This window comes from Tasmannia lanceolata, unplaced genomic scaffold (assembly GCF_043159265.1).
Source record: "Tasmannia lanceolata isolate RefF3 unplaced genomic scaffold, GAP_Taslan_0.1 ptg000024l, whole genome shotgun sequence".
NCBI lineage: Eukaryota > Viridiplantae > Streptophyta > Magnoliopsida > Canellales > Winteraceae > Tasmannia > Tasmannia lanceolata.
Window position 1 is genome coordinate 12,430,369 of NW_027518701.1, and position 6,652 is coordinate 12,437,020.

A 6,652-nucleotide genomic window follows, 5' to 3' on the forward strand; every position below is an offset into this window, starting at 1 on the left:
AAATTTAGAAAGTTTTAGACTTAGCATGATAAGCCCCCATTTTTTTTTTTATGAATTCCTTATAGAATCTTATCATGAGGTGATGGATTAATGATGATGTAAAACCTATCATGATAAGCAAGAATAGATGTATATCAAGTTAAGAACTTTTTCTAAATTTGTCATGCGAAAAGATAACAATTTACTACTTTCATGACATGACAGTGAGCTCTATCATGGGTATATGGATAGCCAACTGGAAATACACATGATAAGCATTCAAATTCATAGAAATTGAGATAAACAATTTTGATTTTCTTCTATGAATGTACGTCTAGAAAGATATGCAATATTTAACTCTTGTTTAAAATGATAGATCAATTAAGCTCCCCTTTTCTGTTAAGATATGTAAGTTTGAGCACAACTAGTGGGGATATGTTTGAATTGACAATGTAAATATCTCATAATGATTCATACAAACATAAATATAGTAATAATTAGTTCTCCCCCTAAAGATTTGTCATTGGCCTTTGGTGAAACCTATGAGGTAAGGCATGACAAGGCATAATAGGCCAAAAATATATAAGTGAATACATGGCCAATAAAGCTTATCATGAATATATAGAATAAATCACTTTACAAGCACATGATAAGGAGATATTTTCATAGGAAATGAGATAGTCATCTATAAAAGAGATCCTATGAAAGAAATTCTAGAGATTATGCGACATAGAGCTCTAGAATGTGAATACTTATACTTGGAATATATGATAACATATATGATCATCCAAGATAAGTCAAAGGCCTAAAGGATATAACACTAAGGTCTAAGCTATGGGCTTTTTATCTATACAAAAAGGAAACGATATCAAAATAAGAACACAAGACAAGCCCAAAACAACACACATGGAGCAACCATGCTCCAAATGAGTGTACTTATCATATGAGGAATGATATACACATTTGGAATCATATAATAAGACATAAAAGACAAGATTAACTTTAAAGCTCCCCTTTGAAAAAGGATCATGCAATGCATGAATCCAAAGGGTTGTCATCACTAGACTCCAAGGATTTTTAGATATATTTTCCAGAAGATACCAAGTTAGACTCAACCCTTGAGCTACAATGCCACTTACTCTCCAAGTGTCATTTTATCATGAATAAAATGATTAGCCATAGTCTAGCTTATCATGATAAACAAGCATAGCATAAAATATTTACAATTTAAGGCTCATGCTCCCCCTAAGTGTGATATCAATCTTTCAAATTCTACTTCCCCTAAGTGTATATCATATATACTAGATAGGAAGATCACACAACAACATATACCTATTCATGTTTGAGATGTTGGGACAAGGCCAAATAATTAAGTGTCTTAATTAGTATGATGGTACCGTTCCCTCAAGAGGGCATAAGCACCGATTGAATAGCTTTTAAAGTTAGGGTTTGACATCTCATACATGTAGATACTATTAACAAGGGGTGATTACTATAGAATATATATATTAACCAATTATGCTCAATTTTATAAGACTTAGACATAGAAGAATGGACAATGAGGTACCATGTCTAAGAAAGACATCCATGGCTCATGAGAAAGAGTATACCACAATGGGTAATCATGAGAAAGATATGATCAATATCAAGGCTCCCATGGAAAGTAAACAATGTTTGGACAAGTTAATCATGACAAATGAAAGAATTGGTCCAAACATCTACATCCTACATACACAACCACCTATGTAATGACAAGGCATTAAGCACAAAGTGCATAAGCCCATGGAAAACCAAAGTGTGTGGGAGACAAGTGTTCCCATCACAAAGTATAGTGTACCAACCACCATAGTATGTAGATGCCCAAATAAGGTACTAGATTCAAATGATATTTTTAATTAATATATATATATATATATATATCAAGTAATACAAACCACCTTGGACACATGTATTCCAATATAGAAATATCCAACTAAGCCCTTTGGAACACACATACATATAACCCATCATAGACTTCACATTTAATGATAACCATTTAGCGTATAATAGGAAAGTCTAGAGAGATAGTATGAAGGACAACTAGGTGCAAGGCAATATGTAATTATGCTTGCTCACCTAGGACATATAAAAATATCTAAGAATAGATTAGATTTTCCTAGACATGGGATTTAGCTACTTAGTTTTGCTAGAGATGACATATATAAAAATTCAAGTACTTAACAATCTAGCAAATGCCAAACGTGTCCAATCAAGAGTTCAAATATGAGAGATATACACTTATAGGTTTAACTTGAACTCATGGCCAAAGAAGAGATTGATATTCATGTAAGATCAATCATGGTTTTCACATTAAGTATTCTATTGTGGCTTGTCATGTGGATAAGTACTAAGTGCAATAAGATTTAAGTCATAGTGTGTGCACTTCGCATAATACATATAGATATATAAGAATCAAACAAGATAGGTTTATTGTATCTATAATTTGTTTCTTCTCAAAAGAAGTGAACATGAAGTACATATGGCTAGATACAAGGAGATCAATCTACTTTAGGAATACAACATCTAGCATCCAAAATTATAAAAGATTTAACAATTTTGCACTAATATAAACTAGATATTAGCATAGAATATCTAGGGAACCTTTTCCAATAGATATGACAATCATAAGGATATAGATCCATGATTTTCAAGCAAATAAGTACATGTTATCTATTCCATCAAAATCTCTAAAAGATATTTACATTTTAAGCTCAAAGTACCAAAGTCTTATTGTAAAACAAGTTTAAGCACATAGACTTTGAATTCCAAAAATAAATTTATCATTAAAGTACAAGCATGCATAGACACATGGAATCAAAACAAGAATAAGCACATGGTATTTATGCAAGCAAATTTTCAAATGATTTTCAATTAAGCACATCCCTTAAATCTACTAAGTACATGAAATGACTCAAGTAGGGGATTTAGGAACTCAAACCATTTTGGGTCCAACCAATTTTATTTTATGTGATGTGTCTTTTATTTTCCATACAAATTTGGTTGATTTTACAAATCTAAACATGCATTTAAGCTTACAATGTCAAAGTCTTCCACAATAATCACAACAAATAGAAGCATGTATAGATAGACTAGATGAAAAACAAGAATGTTTATAATCACACACATGTTTAGCACATTTTTCTTGTAGGGTCTTATATTCTAACTCAAGTTTTTATTTTTTTAATTTCATCTTCTCAAGTTTATCTTCCAAGCGATTAATTTAATGAGATGAATTTGCTCTTAATTCCTCTTCATCTTCCTTCAAACAATTAAAATTTTCAATAAGCTTTGTATTTTTATTTTCCAAATCTTTACATCGTTGAACTAAGTCAACATTTTTGTTTATCAAAATTTTGTTGAGTTGACCTAATTTTTCATTTTTAGAAACGGTTTCATCAACTTCCATTTTCAAATTTTCAATTTGATTTTGCAAATTGGAAATTGACTTTTTGAAACTATTTTCATTTGCAAAAGAGTTTTGAGAAACTTTGTTTTATCCACAAATAACATTTTCATCAATAGATGCACTAGGACAAATATTTTTCTCATAGATGTTCTCAAGTGTAGTCCAAATTTCTTTTGCATTAACACATGAAGATATTTTTACAAAGATATCCTTAGAAATTTCACAACACAAGGCAATCATAGCTTTAGAATTCAAAGAAAATATTATCAAAGCAAGCTTGTTGCATTTTTAGGCAAGTCTTCTTTAATTAAATGCATTATTTCACAATCTAGGGATTTGAGAAAGAATAACATTTTAACTTTCCATGATCCATAGCTTGTTCCATCAAAGAATGAATGAGCAAGATAGGATTGGCCTTTCTCAAAATCCATAAGGGTTGCCAAAATAGATCTTTTCTCTTGAAGAAATTTAAAAATTCAAAAATCTATGTAAGAGCCTTTAGCTTTGATACCAAGTGAAATCCCACTAGGCAACCCAAGAGGGGGGGTGAATTGGGTGTCTTTACAAAAACTTTCCCTTTTGAAAATTCTTACTAAAATCACCCTAGTTTTATCCCTTGTTAATTAAGTTGAAATAGTTAAGCTTAATCAAATATCACAAATTTATATAAGCTTAAAAACCCTTGTTAAACAACACACTTAATTAGGAGATTTAGTGGCCTAATTAGCAATGTAGATATATTTAAGTAAAATGCCAATGCTAACTCACTCAATTCTAAATATGTAATGCTAAGCACAAATAAGAGAGTGAGAGAGGGAGTGAGAGATAGAGAAATACGAACACAAGTGACACAAAGATTTATAGTGGTTCGGCAACGGCCTACTCCACTCTACTCAAGGTCGCACTTGAGGATTTCCACTATTGAAGTCTCCACCACGCCCGGCTCCAAGGCTTTTACAACCCAAGGGAATTAAATGAGGATGCCCTTGCCACCTTTACACCAACTCTCCTACTTCACCGAGCTCTAAGCGCTTCACCTAAGGGAATTAAACACGGATGCCCTTGCCACCGATTCCAAACTCTCAAAGAAACTTACACGGCGTTCCTTTCGCCAAATTTACAACGATGAAGACGTTAAAAGCTTTGCCTCTATGTAGGCTACAATGCAAGTTAAAGCTCACTACAAATCTCTCAAATAGATGTACGAAGTAAAGCCTAATCCACTCTCAAATGATTTCTCAAAATCAAGGCATAAAGAGAAGTGGGAGAGAAAAACCCTAAAGTGATAGCCAAATGATTTTCAAGGGTTTGTTAGACTTGAAGCATGTTCATTAGGGGTGTAAACAGATCGAATTCGGAGCGGATATGGCTATATCCGAATTCGATTACAGTATACACTATCCGAATTCGGATTCGGATTCGACGGATATTTAATATCTATTACCGAATTCGTATCCGTCGGATATTGTTCGAATTCGGATATTATCCATATCCGTTTATCCGGTAAATTCGAACATTTTATTGCAGCACTTTATCTTTTTTCTCCTACTTACTCGAATGAATTTTCCAAACCTTAAAACTAGACCTCTACATTCTCTTCACAAAATTAACTCTCAAACCCTAAAATATATGAGAGCCTCTTCTTCCTTTTAAAAAAAAGGCTGAGAGAGAGAGAGAGAGGAAGGCGATGGGGATGGATGTTAGTGTTGGTAGTGGTCTTTGGGTTTTTTCTTCTTTTTTTGTATATGATGGAATGAGTTTGGGCTATTTTGATGGAATGGGTTTGGGCTATTTTTGTTTTTATATTTTTTTTTCTAAAAAGAATATTCACTTTTCTTATAGAAACAAAAGATAGTATGTCATTACTAAAAATAAATATTAATGATATTATTAATAATAAATAAAAAGGATTTACTTCTCGGATTCGGATGTTAAACGGATCGGATATACCATTTACCAGATTCGCATCCGCTAAGAGCCGGATATCTCATAAACGGATTCGGATAATATCCGCTTGAAACGGATTCGGGTAATATTCCCTTTAAACGGATTTGGATGCGGACGGTAATCAAATTTCCGAATATCCATTTACACCCCCTAATGTTCATCATTAATTTTAGACCCTTTGAATGGGTATATATGAAGTCTCAACTCAATATGACCGTTTGGAGGGCAAAACAGTCACAACTGGGTCAAACAGTCAACTAGCCGTTGGGCCACGACGGCTATATATTTTTTTGTCCCTGGTTGTTTTCTCGGAGCTCCAAGACTGAATTTTCAGCAATCTGCTTCCTACTTGAAAAATTCATATCTCCTTCGTTTCTTGTCGAATTTCGACGTTTTTATACTCTACGGATATGAGAAAAATGAAAGCTATCTATTAAAAATATTTTCAAAAATATCTGAAAATATTTTAAATAAGTTTTGATAGGATTTAATTGCTGGTCTAGGTTGTTACTTCGGAACTCTGTTTTGTTCAATGTTGTGTTCTATGCCATATGGGTCCCATTTATTTAGAAAACATATTTTTAAGGAGTTTTAAGATGTGCCTTGATAAAGAGAAAACACAAGAGAGATAGGTGATACAATCTACCATTTTTACCACTCTCTTGAATGAACTCTTGAGATAGCCATTGCTTGATCTTCTCTTTGAGGCATGGCTTGCTTTGAGATCTTCAAGGTTGAGCTTCTTTGCTTGACACCTTCCAAGGATGATGCCACTATTTGGTTCAAGCTCCTTTGCAAGTTGTTGATCCACAAGCTTTGACCTTCATTGATCTTTCTTTATTTGTTCAATGCTTTGAGATGATAAGTGTTGAGCCTTTCCTTGGTGGTACCCCCAAGGCATGATTATGCTTTAGATCCTTTCTCCTTTGTTAGGTTCATCTTCAAGCATAGGCCATCTGTGTGTGCTAGCATGGATTGATCTGTGAATTTTCTGTCCGTAGCACAACACTCAAGGCAAACAATTAGTCCATAAAAGTGTGGGACCCGATCCCGCGAGGAGGGAATAGCCCGTGAGCCGCCTCCCTCTCTTGGGATCACTAAAGCAATCCGAATTTCACGCAATAGAGAATGACAAAGTCGACACCTAGATGAGAGATCTAGGACTCATAATTGACCAGAAATCTAGATTCGTTACCTGATTACGAGAATGGAAGGTATGGAAAGTTACCACCACATGCATCATTCTTGCCCGATAATCTTGTCTTCAATTCCAAAAGTTAA